Genomic DNA, 14,175 nt, shown 5'->3' on the forward strand with positions numbered 1-14,175 from the left:
TAGCCAAATTAGCTGCCCAGTGACACTTCCCACTGGCCTTCTGGGGTTTTCAAGTTTACAGTTAATGTTCCTTGAACATGATCAAAACAGAACATCTATTTTCATGGTTTGTTAGCTTTACTTAGCTCAAGGAAATAAATGCATTGTTTGTTAGCAGCGCCCCTGGGTGGGCAGGTGTTTAGAACGGCAGCGCCTCTGGTGGAGCCTCTCCCACAGGAAGGAGTCCAGTGAAGCTCTCAAGCTTCACATAAAGTCTCAAGTTATATTTCCTGGGGTTCGCTCCTGGAAGTATTAGGCTAATTAGCAGAACATGTCCCTGAAAGTCAGTCTTCTCAGGTTCACTGCTTGGAATGAGTTAGGTCCCTTCATCTGCTCAAATGGATACCACAACTCCTTCACACATTCCCACAGCCAGAGACTTCCCAAAATTGGGGACCATCAGAGAACATAGAATTTCTTGGAGGTTTATTTTTGCTGAATGATAACCAGTCTAAAACATATTATATGAAACGTTTCTGAGAGTTTTTTAAGATAAATCAGGAGAGTTTCAGAAGTTTATTTTTTGCAGGGCCAGCCTTATTTTCCAGCCTTGTATTGTTGTGCCCAGATTGTGACCCCTAGAGAGACCACCAAAGACGAGCATGCCGGAATGCAAAAGCAAGGTTTAATTCTGGATATCCAAAAGCAATACAAGCCTAGGCAGGGACTTCGTCCAATACATCCAACACAGTGGAGGCTGGAGGAAGCGCCCACCTGTCTGCAAGCTCAGTTTTTAAAGGGAAAAGTCACAAGGTTACACCATTTAGGGGTGCTAGTACAGGTACAATTCTGATTGGCTCGCTTCTAGGGACTTCTAGAAATTACTTCTAAGGGAGTGGTTGCCTTCCACCATTTCTCATTGGCTGCCCTCAGGTGGGGGCATTTCTGTGGTCAGTTACCCTGGAAACCAGGGAGAAGACATTCCATAGTCTGGCAGGCATTACCTCGTGACTATCTTGTGGCTCTGTACTTTTACACTTCCTGGTTTCTGGAATCTGAACTGACTGGTCTCAGTAACTTCTGGCCTGTTCCAGTAACTTATGGCCTGTAGCTAAAAGGAGCAGTCTTAGGCCTTTAGTTTTGGGGTGAGAGCATTTTGATCTTATTTTGGTTCCACATTTCCCCCTTCTCATGTGCCTAATGGAACCCAATCATGGGTTTTGGACAGTTAGCTCCTAAGTATCCCTCTCTAATAATGGCCATGTATAGTTAGCCATCTTGTCTCTATGCCAGGGAGTTTTCTTTTGACCCAGCATTTCAGCCTTTTCTGAACAGGGAACATGGGTGAAGTATTCTCTTCTGGAACTGCTTCAAGCTGGCATTGGGGCGCCGTTGTCAAGGGGGCCCCAAAAGGCTGAAAAGCTAGTCAAAGACTGGGCAAGGGGGCATTTGTCAGAAGCATGTAGCTGCCTGACCCCATAGGGACGGACAGGGAAGAACCATGTTAGCTGGGCTGGTCCACAGCAGCTTTTAGCAAGTTTGGAGCTCACAGTCATCTGGAGCAGTGGAGTCAGCAACTGAAACCTGGAGGTGACTCCCAGCCAAATGGAAATCTGTTGAGACAAATTTAAACTAGGAACAGAAGTTAAAATTTATGAACTTATTTGGAACCCTTAGGTCCATACCCTTAGTAATGGGAAAATCAGTAGTCCCAAGACCAGGAGAGAGGAAAAATACCATCTTTAGGAATACTTATCTGGGGTCCTTTTGACCTCTGCGAAGTGGGTCTAGGTTTTTATGACTCTTTTGATCCTTTGAGGCCTACTTACAAAATGACATAAAAGTTTTAGATACATTAGTATTACCAATCTGTACTGAAATCCATATTGTAGACAAAGCAGATAATGGGTATCTTATAAAACAACAGAAGTGGACTCATACCTTTGAGTCCCAACAAGAACTACAGATTTGGGTTAAAAGCTTGTGCATTTTCCTTCTGTCCAGAAAGCCAGGTATAATTTGGACATATATTTTTTGACCTGATGAGAAGCACTTTTAGGTTTACATTTAGACATATTTAGATGACATCTAAAACAAATCCAAAATGTTGAGCTTGTGACTGAATAGTAAGTAGTCATTGCTCTACCAGATCATCAGGGCTCCTAAATGTTAAGCTCTGAACCATAGAACAGGAGAGTAATCTGAAACTTATCTCATTTTGGACTCATCTGAACCTTTATGACTTACTTTAACTTTTATATCTTAGAACATTTTCCTAAAAGTGAGCTAACAAGAAAGCTATAGCCTTGCATGAGGATCTGGTTGATGCTGCCATGCTGACAAAGTTAGAGCTAGCCTGGCCATCAGTACTGTCAGAGATCTGAGAAGGATAAACTATATCTGAGTGCAGACCAAGAAGCTTCCAATCCTATAAATTACAGGGACCAATCCCTACCCAGGTCTCCACAGCGTTGGAGGCACCAGTCAGAACAGCATAAATCTTCTTCCACCATCAGATCCATAAGGCAGAGTATTTTTCCTGTGGAATAGGGACATGGAAGACTGACCTTGATCAGGCAAAAGGGTGCAATCAATTCCATTGTCCTACTGCTTGTCCACAGTCTGGGCTGGGTCCTGGTGGCAGGCGTTGCACTGGGGCATCTTGCCCTGTGGTCAGCGTTGTCATATCTCAGGCAGAGATGTTGTGGTGCCTCGTACGTAATCTTCTTTGGAGACCTTGGGTCACTGCTAGGATCTGGAAGCCTGTCTGATATAGTAAGCTTTTAGATTAACATTTAAATGCCATATTCTGCAGATCTCTGAAGTATGAGGACTGTCCAGGTATATCTGAATAGATAAACTTTGTTTCTAATTACTTGTTTCAAGCTCAACCCCAAAAACATATGCAAGAGACTGAGTAAATGAGTAAACTTATATCAGTACTTACTTACCCTGACTACAATTAAAAAACTTGATTACTTATGACTGATTATTTATGTTCTCTAACTAGCCTAAAAACAATGCTTTTAAATTGAAGCTCTTCTAGCATCAAATACAGGTTCAGTAAAGAAACCAAAACAAAATATCATTATACAACATTCTTAAGCCTGAACGTACCTTGGGTAAGAAGAAACATTTTTTAAGCCATTGGTTTTTAACTATAAAGACTGTTCTTAAAAGACTGAGATCTCTCAAATGTCTTCCACCACTGCAACTAGACTCTTTTTGGAACTCTAGTCCTGCCATACATTTGCAAACCTCAGCTGTTTCCTATGATTCCTTTATATTGCCAAGTTTTGCTGTCAGAGCAAGGTATATTCCTGTGAATAAAAGCATTGATGTACAGCTTTAATATTAATCAAATAAACATATGTTGCCATCTATTTAAATTCTCTAGAAACTTGCTGTTGAACACTTGGTAAAGACATAAGTATTAGGTGTTAACCCGAGTAGATCTTTATAACCTTAGAAAAAGATGACTGCCAGCCACATGGCTGTCTATGAGGTCACCAGCCAAGATGGAGGGAGCCACGTGGTTGCTGTTTAAAACTCGTTTTTCTAAACAATAATTACTTGCACACATACACACAGTTGGATCCAAGTTACACACATACATACATACAGTTAAAGCTTGCTTACATTTTCAAGTCGCATACCTGTATACATACACACATAAGCAGTTTGCAGAATCATTAGCCATTCTTAAGATGAAAACCAATAAGAATTAACTTTCAAATTCAGTATTTGCAGGTATAAGAAACCATAACAAACAGTTTACATCACATCACCTCTGACCTTCTACAACCTTCCATGTACCCTCAGTGCGTTCCTTTGATCCCTCAGACATTTACTCCAGACAAATTCCGCTTTTTCTTTTCCTTCAAAACAGAAACTCTTACCAAAGTCTTTCTTGTGATTTCCCTCAGTACTCTAGAATATATTGTAAAGTTACAATATTTTAAACAAGAACAGAAATACATGCATATACCATAACAAGAATAACTCTCAATTTGCATCAGCACTATACCACAGACAAGAAACTGTTGGTGACATTCCATTCTTGGAGCCAGACCTTGATCAGGTTTTAGCCTCAGGGCAGGTCTTGGGAGCCCCACCCAACAGCATGGAAGAGGAGGACGGGGAAAGTGTGCACCATGGAGACAAAAGATTGCTGTTAACCTCAAACCCTCAAGTACAGGATAACGGCAGACTGAAAGTGACTCCATGCCCTGGCTGGGCCCACAGACCTGTAGGCCACTCCTCAGCTGTGACCCTGCAGGGGCAGTTAGCCTTGAGGCTCCTGCTGGCTCCTGCCAGCTCTGCCCCATGTCCACACAGGAGCCCAGCCAGAACCTGCCGGCCATATCTGGGCCCCACAGTGCTCACAGCCCGCTCTAGCACAAAGCCATGCCTAGTTCCCATGCAGCCAAGCCTCTATTCCACAGCTTTGTGAGTGAGCTGGGGCCCCGAACCCGCTGCATCTAGGCCCCGTGATGCTCAGAGGCCGCCTAGCCCTCTCAGCAGCGCCCTGGGTCCCCGAAGTAGCAGCTGTGCAGCCGCTGCCTGCTGGACTCATTGCAAGCTTTCTGCTGCCTGCTGCCTGTGCTCTGGTCAGAGAGAGCAAGGAAGCAATGTTAGGTTAGTCTGTGCCAGTTCAACCACCGAAGGGGTCTCCATCCCTTTGGCTGGCAATCCGGCCCACAAGTCCCAATGCATACACAAGCTCAGGCATAAAACACTCACACATGTGGCCACAGTTCTCACACATTTATACATTTATATAGGTATAACAAATAACACTGACGAACAAGATAGGCAGGCAAAAAGTAAGAACAAGGGCCCTACAGATGGTCCAGGCAGACGAGAGTCCGGAGAGGGAGCCTCGATAATGCCAAAGACCTACGGATGGGACAGGGACAATTCAACAGAGTCTCCCGATCCCCAGATGGATCCAAACAGACGGACCCCTCACGGGCATCTCCCGATCCCCAGACGGATCCAAACAGACGGACCCCTCACGGGCATCCTAACAGACGGACCCCTCTCGGGCGTCCTATGACAGGGGGACCTGTGAGGACCCCCGTGTCCTGATGAGGGGTTGGAACGTCTTCCAACTCCTCCAGCGTCACCTTACAGGTGCGTCCGCCAAGGTGAGCCTGTCAGATTCAACCGCCGGCTTCGGATAAGAAAATGAAAGTAAAAGGAAAACAAAGACAAGAAATGGAGCGCTCTTACCGATCGGTGCAGATGGACCTCCGGAGCTCTTAGGGGTCCCGGCGGGGGTCTCTGGGGATCCCGGACGAGCCCCCAAATGTTGTGCCCAGATCGTGACCCCCAGAGAGACCACCAAAGACAAGCATGCCGGAATGCAAAAGCAAGGTTTAATTCTGGATATCCAAAAGCAATACAAGCCTAGGCAGGGACTTCGTCCAATACATCCAACACAGTGGAGGCTGGAGGAAGCGCCCACCTGTCTGCAAGCTCAGTTTTTAAAGGGAAAAGTCACAAGGTTACATCATTTAGGGGTGCTAGTACAGGTACAATTCTGATTGGCTCACTTCTAGGGACTTCTAGAAATTACTTCTAAGGGAGTGGTTGCCTGCCACCATTTCTCATTGGCTGCCCTCAGGTGGGGGCATTTCTGTGGTCAGTTACCCTGGAAACCAGGGAGAAGACATTCCATAGTCTGGCAGGCATTACCTCGTGACTATCTTGTGGCTCTGTACTTTTACACTTCCTGGTTTCTGGAATCTGAACTGACTGGTCTCAGTAACTTCTGGCCTGTTCCAGTAACTTATGGCCTGTAGCTAAAAGGAGCAGTCTTAGGCCTTTAGTTTTGGGGTGAGAGCATTTTGATCTTATTTTGGTTCCACAGTATTTATCCTCTCCTTCCTCCTGTGTGAGACAACTTCTCACCCCATACCTGCCTAGCTGAACTGGAACTCACTATGTAGACTAGGCTAGCCTTGGACTCACAGAGATTCACTTGCCTGTCTTCCAAATTCCAGGATTAAAGGTGTGGCCACCACAACTGATTTCTTTTCCTTAAACACAACACAACAAAACAAAAAACAAACAAAAACTTTCTTTAAAAAAATTCTTGCTGGGAAGTGGTGGAGCATGCACGACTCAGGATCTCTGTGAGTTCAAGGTCAGCCTGGTTTACAGTTTCCAGGACAGCAAGAACTATATAGTGAAATTCTACCTTCAAAAACCAAAACCAGCCGGGTGGAGGTGGTGCATGCCTTTAATCCTAGCACTCAGGAGGCAGAGCCAGGCAGATCTCTGTGAGTTCAAGGCCAGCCTAGTCTACTGAGCAAGATCTAGGACAGGCACCAAAACTACACAGAGAAACCCTGTCTCGAAAAACAAAAACAAAAACAAACAAAAAAATGCTGTCCCTATTGTGTGGTCCAGGATGCTCAAGAAATGTGGAGAACTTGAGTGGCAAGTATTGTATGTAAGTGAATATGTTCAAATGTGACTTCCATCACCAGCATAAATAGACAGCATGAACGAATGGGAATAATCAGTCATAATTTAAGATTGCTGAAGAAAAAAATCAGATCAGGCATCCAAACTTCTCAGCAAGATCTATTATTTTATGTGTGTGGGTGCTTTCCCTGAGTGTATGTAAGTGCACCATGTGCGTGCCTGGTACCTGCAGAGACCAGAGGACAAAGTAGATCCTTGCAATTTGAGATTCTAATGGTTGTGAACCACCATATGAGTGCTGGGAGCCTGCGTTCTCGTCAAGAGCTGTCTGTGTTCTTAACCACTGAGCCATTCTCCAGCCCCACATTTCCCTTTTCTTAAATATTATTTAAGGGTAATTTAAGATACTATACCCTAATGTATCAAAATTAGTCAAGGGCTGACTAACCTTGAAGAAAGCTAGCCAACATCTCATTGATCTCCTTCTAATCTACTAACTCCAAACAAAGCTAACTACGCGTATATCACCTTTTAAAGCTTCCCTCCAGGAGTGGAAAGGGAGCTCAGCAGTTACCTACATGGCAGCTCACAACCCCTTGTAACTGGCGGCCTCAGGGAATTCAATGCTTCTGTTGGCCTCTGTGGGCACTGCACATATGTGATGCAAAGACATACATGCAGGCAAAACACTCATACACATAAAAATGAAATAAGTAAACAATTAAAGTGTTTATGTATATATGTATACCCAGTATATGTGTGTGTGTAACACACACACACACACACACACACACACACACACACACACACACACACCTCCAAAGATTGGCTCCTAGTGTAGGCTACACTTGAGGACTGCACTAGGTATCAAACTCTTGTGAGCTCTTTTTTTGTTTTCATAATTTGTCTACAATACCTAAGTGTTATATCTGAGTCCCTTGGTTTTAGGTCACAGTGGTTTTTCTCCTGAGTTCAGTTCTCAGCACCTACATCATGGCTCATGACTGTTGATAACTCCAGGTCCAGGGGTCACCTTTGGCTTCTGAGGGCACCCAGCAGCCATGTGCACACACCTCATATAGACACACATCTACACATAATTAAAAATAAAAATTAATCTTTAAAACATCAAAATAGAAGGCGGGAGATGAGGAGGAGGAGGGAAGAGGGCAGAGAGGAGAAGGAGGCGTAGCTGTCTGGAAAGCAGATGCACTCCTGGAGGACGCTGCCCTTGAGGGCAGGTTTCTGGACCCCACAGACCAGGCTAGCAGAGGCTCTGCAAGTCCCAGTGGGGATCCTGGGGTGAGTGACTCACGCCACTGTGTCCTTAATCACCTGTGAATACTTTGAAGCAACTATAAAAATAAGTGAGAAGTCTGCCAAGCCTGGGTTGTCAAGGCGCCAACATGCAAAGGGGGCTGGCCTCCTGTTCTGCCCCTTCCCGCCCGCCCGTGCTAATTGAAGCTGAGATGCCAGGAATTCCTCGGTGTAATGCAAAAGAAGTACTCAAAGCTGGGGGGGTGGGGGTGGGCTAAGAATGCTGGAGGGTTGGAAAGCCTCAGTCCTTGGACTTCAGCATCAGCCCAGCGGGGATGGGGATGGGGGCCCAGCCACGCCTCTGGGCCTGGATCTGGGAAGATTCGGATCCTCAGATCATTTCCCCAACCGTGCACAGAGTGAAGCAAAGCCTATGATGCAGGGGCAGCAGAGCTCCGGCTAGGAGCGTGACAGGTGTCATTAAGTACAGGTGGGAGGGGACTGAAGGGCGGGTTACCTGTTAAGAGCACCGCCTGCTCTTCACATACAGGCAGCTCACAACTGTCTGTAACTGCAGTTCCAGGGGATCTGGCACCCATGGCAAAGACCAATGCACATAAAATAAAAATAAATTAGAAAAAGAAAAAGAAACAAATACAGGTAGCAAGGTGAGTGTGGCTTTCAGCATGTTTAACCCGGGGGACCTGGCAGTGGTTTATTGTCTATGGGTCTCTACAAGCAAATTCTCATGCTTATGACAAAGAAGGGCCTCTCTGTCCTCTGAAACAAACAAACGAACAGCTTGGCATGAGGGCACATACCTGCAGTCTCAGGACTCAAGAGGTAAAGGCTGGAGGACTGGGAATTGAAAGCCTGCCAAAACTACACAGGGATCTATAAGACTTTCTCAAAATCAAACCAACCAACCATTACCACCACCACCAACATAATTTCAAACCAAGGCCCAGGGCAGCAGCTTCAGCTGTTGCCCAGATTTCCCGCCCCCCATGCCCAGGCCCTCATACAGCCCCAAATCCCCCACACACCCAGACCCTCATACAGCCCAAACTCCCCACACACACCCAGACCCTCATACAGCCCAACTACGTCCCCCCACACACCCAGACCCTCATACAACCCAAACTCCCTCCACACACACCCAGACCTTCATACAGCCCAAAATTCCCCCCCACACCCAGAACCTCATACAGCCCAAACTCCCTCCCCCCCCCACAGACCCTCATACAGCCCAACTATGTCCCCCACACACACACCCAGACCCTCATACAGCCTCCCATAGTAAAGGATTACATTATTTTCTCCTTGCAAAAATACAAAAAAAACAAACCAAACCAAACAAACAAGCAAACAAAAACCTAACAAAGGCAGATAAAAGAGGAAGGGCTTGTTCTGACTCACCGGTTGTAGAGACAGTCTATGTGGACTGGGAAGCCATGGTGGCAAGCGTGTGGGGTGGCTGGTCACATGGAAGCAATGATGAATGCTGTTCACCAGCCCATAGGATGGCACCCCTCACATTCAGGTATCTCTTCCCTGCTCAGGTAAACTTTCCTGGAAATGTCCTCATAGACACACCTAATATGTATTCCCATGGAGACCCTAAATCTCATTAAGCTGATCATGACTCAATGCCTTCAGGAATCTGTCTGCCAATGTGGAGACTAATGGGTGTACCTCCTGCCTGCTACCTTCTCAGAGGGCTGATGTCTGATGCTATTTCTACAATTATCATAGAGAATGCAAGGGGATGTAGTACTCAGAATTTGCTCATGAGGTCCACTACTAAAGTGGTTGTCCTTTTTGTCAATACATCTCTTTCCCCACACCTAGCCCATCTTCAGCCTCTACACCCCAGGGATGGTGCTGGCCTCCATGCCTGTCTCCTCTGTGGGGCAGCCTTTAAAGCAATCCTTTTGTTGGGTTTGCGACAGGGTCTCACTATGCAGCTCTCATTGGCCTGGAACTCATGTAAACCAGATTGATCCCAGCCTAAGAAGGCTACACAAGTGCTTGACCACATCCTAGCTCTCCCAACAGATTTTTTTTTTTAACTATCTTATGGGTATTCATCACACACTGGTTGAATAACATAATAGCTTCTCCATAGGGATTGGTCTCCCGTGACACACTTCTCTCTGGTGTTATTTACTCTCCTGCTGACTGAAGGACCTGCCTTAGTTCTGTCCGGAAGAAGGAACAGCATTCATTGGGGCTGTTGACTTGTCTGTGCCACTGATTTCCTGGCCCCCCTTGGAGATTTTCTGGAATACCTGGCAGTGCTCTCAGCATGCCTCTCTCAGATCTATAGGCGAGACTACTCTTTCTTTTTTACATAACATTTAAAATGTATTCTTTCAGAATTTCATACATGTATACAATGCACTTTGATCACACCCACCCACCATTTCTCCACAGACCCTCCCAACCGTTTGTCCTTTTGGTGTGGAGCCATCATGGGAGCATAGTCAATCTAGCAATGGCCACTCTCTTAGAGAAAAGTGGCTCTCCCCTCCCCAGTAGCCATCGGCAAGGGGTGAGGCTTCATGGCTACTTCATTTCATCCGCATTTGAACTGGCTTGATCTTGTGCAGGTTAGAGCGCAACAGTCATGCCACGTCCAAAGGACGGTATTTCACACCATTCCTTCCTACCTACCACACTTACGTTCTTGCTGCTCCCTGAGCCTAGATGAGATTGATATAGATGTCCCATTCTGCATTTAACAAGTGTGGAGCCCAGAGGTTCCTAGTGAGATCTGAGCTTGCTTTACCCAGCAGGGCTCCATAAGGGGATGGTTTGACCATGGGCGTGGTTACCAGGGGTGTGGAAGGGTCTGCACTTGGGTTGTGCAGTGTGCTTTGATCTAGCAAGAGGGAGGTCTTCTGCACTGCCCCTTGGCGTTGTAATAAAAGTCCTTTTGATGAGACAGAAGGGGCCGGTGGGTCTTGATCCAGGTCCTCCCGCAGCTGTCCTATGTTTGTCTCCTCTCCACTATCTTTCTATCTACAAATTCCTCTCTCCTCATAGGAACCCTGTGAAAGGTGGGAGCTGGCCTCCCCAAAACAACCACTTATTCACAGCCCTTTGACCAGTTATGATTTTCTGCATTAACCATTGTCAACCGTAAGCAAGAAGCCTCTGACCATGGTTGAGAGCAGAAAAGATTTATGGGCATAGACATTTAGAAGCCCATTAGGCAAGACCGCTTAGCAAAATACTAACAGTAGGTTCTCTTGCCCTTGGGGCTTGTAACTACCCAAGCTTTGACCAGGTTTACACATCAGGCATGAATTCCTTCTATGAAACTAGCCTCAAATCCTATCGGCAAACAATTGGTTAGCTCTGTACCAATCATGCCTTCATCGCCCTAGTGGGTCCACATTGCCCTGCAGACTGTATGTAGCATGGTCCAGGACTGAGACCACTGACATCTTCTCTCTCACTGGCCTGCAGTGCACCTTCTAGTTCTGTGAAAACTAGCCAATAGGGAGGAAGTTTTCTGGTCAGCTCCAGATTGATTTCTCTTATGTCCTATAACAAAATGTGTGATGCCATCAGTGCTGGGGTCTTATCACCCAGTTATGGCAGAAAACTAAGGCAATACCTGTGCGGTTCTAGAAACTCCTGGGGCTCCCTGACCAATACTCATACAAGTATTCCCATGGCACTGATCTTTTAATAATCCGTGTCTTCTGGGCGCAGTATTGTCATCACCCCTCAGTGCAGGGTACCTCCATTCAAAATCCTTCAAAAATTATGTTAGCTGGGCGGTGGTGGCACACGCCTTTAATCCCAGCACTTGGGAGGCAGAGGCAGGAGGATCTCTGTGAGTTCGAGGCCAGCCTGGGCTACCAAGTGAATTCCAGGAAAGGCGCAAAGCTACACAGAGAAACCCTGTCTTGAAAAACCAAAAAAAAAAATAAAATAAAATAAAAAAAAAATTATATGTTGTAATCAGCTTACAAATGAGTCTTCATAAAGGTTTTCATACATCCTTAGTGTTGGTTAGCCCACCCTTTCTCCCATCTCCAGTATTACCATCCCTCTTAAACCTTTAACGCCCAGTATTCCCACCTCTTCTTTTATATTACTTGTTTTCTATTATTCCTTCCTATTGTGTTTAATAGAGTTACAAGATAGGTTTCCCAGAACTGTGTAAAATTGGGTGTAATGGAGCACGCATATAATTCCAGGACTTGGGAGACTGAGGGATAAAGCTTTGATCATCCTTGGCTACACAGACAGCTTAGTGTCAGCCTGGGCTACATAAGACTGTTTCAAAATAAATTAATTTTGTTTAGAAAAAAATATGGACACCTTACTAGTTGGCTTTATAACATCTTTCTCTTCTCTTAAAATTATGTGTGTCTGTGTGTGAGTACGTATGCTGGTGCCGCTGAAGTCCAGAAGAGGGTGTTGGACCCACTGGAGCTAGAGTTATAGGTGACTGAACTTGGAAGGGCAGCATTCTTTTTTTTTTTTTTTTTTTTTAAGAATTATTTATTATGTATATGGAAGAGGGTGCCAGGTCTCATTACAGATGGTTGTGAGTCACCATGTGGGTGCTGGGAATTGAACTCAGGACCTCTGGGAGAACAGTCAGTGCTCTTAACCTCTGAGCCATCTCTCCAGCCCCAAGGCAGCAGGCATTCTTAACCTCAGGCACATCTCTAGCCTCCTCTTGAAGCCTCTGGCTTTGGTCACAGTCAGCATCTGTGAGCTGTACACTGGGAAGTTTCCCTTCACCCTTGTAGGGAACAGTCTGAGACTTCAGTTCCCCAAGTGTAGGGCCGCCAACCTGCCTGGTCTAATTTACCATCTTCAGTAGCCTAAGACTCGGAGCGGTGAGAACAGTGGCAAGGTTCAGGCCGTGGGGACTCTGTTCCAGGGACTTCGGAAAACTGAAGTCTGGTCAATTAGTTCAAATCAAGTGTTAAATTCCCTAAACAGCACCCCTGATTTGGCCAGCACTGGCCTCTCCACTCCAGGCCAAGTGGAGACCAGAAGCTCTGAGCTGGTTGATTATACTCCTATGCCCGATAAACTGTTTCCGGCTGGAATGCAGGAGACCTGTATTGTTCGATGGTGTGGACCACAGAAGACTGAAACCTCTAGTTTGCATCCTCTGTGCACTGCAGTGGGACTCATCCCAGGCTGAGCATTCATTGGAGAAGATGAAGCATATGTGACTTGGGTAGGGATTTCAGGTTAGTCATCTGGCTGCTCCTTAACACGTCTTTACATCTCTCATAAAATCCAAGGTTGAGGGGCTGGAGAGATGGCTCAGAGGTTAAGAGCACTGACTGCTCTTCCAAAGGTCCTGAGTCCAATTCCCAGAAATCACATGGTGGCTCACAACCCTCTGTAATGAGATCTGGTGCCCTCTTCTGGCCTGCAGTCATACATGCTGCATACATAATAAATAAATAAATTTTAAAAAAATCCAAGGTTGGCCAGAGACAAAGCTCAGCGTGTGTTTAAGAGCCCAGACTGCTCTTGCAGAGGACCTGGGATTGGTACCAAGCATGCGTACCGACAGCTCACAATCTCCGTAACTCCAGTTTTGGGGAATATCGTGCCCTCTTCTGGCCTCCACAGACACTCATGTGCATAGACATATACACAATTGAATCCATCTTTAAGAAATCCCGAAGGCCAGCTGGATGGTAGTGGTGCACGCCTCTAACCCCATCACTAGAAAAGCAGAGGCAAATGTCTGGCTTCAACCAAGTTGTCCTCTGATCTCCACATGCATGCCCATCACACCCACAAAATATAATACAAATTGTAAAAATATTTGTATTAAAATGGAAGGTCTTGACTCCGTCAGTGACCAGCTGTGACCTCATGGGGCAGGGCAACGTCTCTGAGTACAGGTGCTTGTCACCAAGCCTGAGTACCTGAGTTAAGCTCCAGGATCCACAAGGTGGAAGGCAATGACTCAAAGTTGTCCTCTGACGGCCACATGCATACACATGCACAAAGAATATACATGTAAAAAAAGATCTGAGGTCTCCTACACATCACTTTGGCCCTTTTGAGAAGCAGCCCACTTTGGATGCCTATTGAAACATCCTCAGCAGCCTCTATCCCCAGCACCGGCAGGAGGGGAGGAAGGGAAAGAGGAACTGACTAAGGCCCGTTTTTTTGGAGAGTGGTGTCACAGTTCTGAGCTCTGGCAATCTGCCTCTGCCTACTGAGGCTGGAACCTCAGGGGACCACCAGTGCACTCCATTCTAGTTCTCAATTCTGGAAGCAGTTCAGCTCTTAAAGTGGAATGAATAGTGCTCATCAGAAAGCAAACACCAATATACATTTAAAGTACCTGTAATTCCAGCTCCAGGGGACCTGACACCCTCTTCTGGCCTCTGTGAGCAACTACACAACGTGTGTGTGTGTGTGTGTGTGTGTGTGTGTGTGTGTGTGTGTGTGTGCGCGTGTGTGAAATAAAGTGGGACATAGGATGACATGGAGGACACTGCC

Source organism: Peromyscus maniculatus, chromosome 7 (genome assembly GCF_049852395.1).
Source record: "Peromyscus maniculatus bairdii isolate BWxNUB_F1_BW_parent chromosome 7, HU_Pman_BW_mat_3.1, whole genome shotgun sequence".
NCBI lineage: Eukaryota > Metazoa > Chordata > Mammalia > Rodentia > Cricetidae > Peromyscus > Peromyscus maniculatus.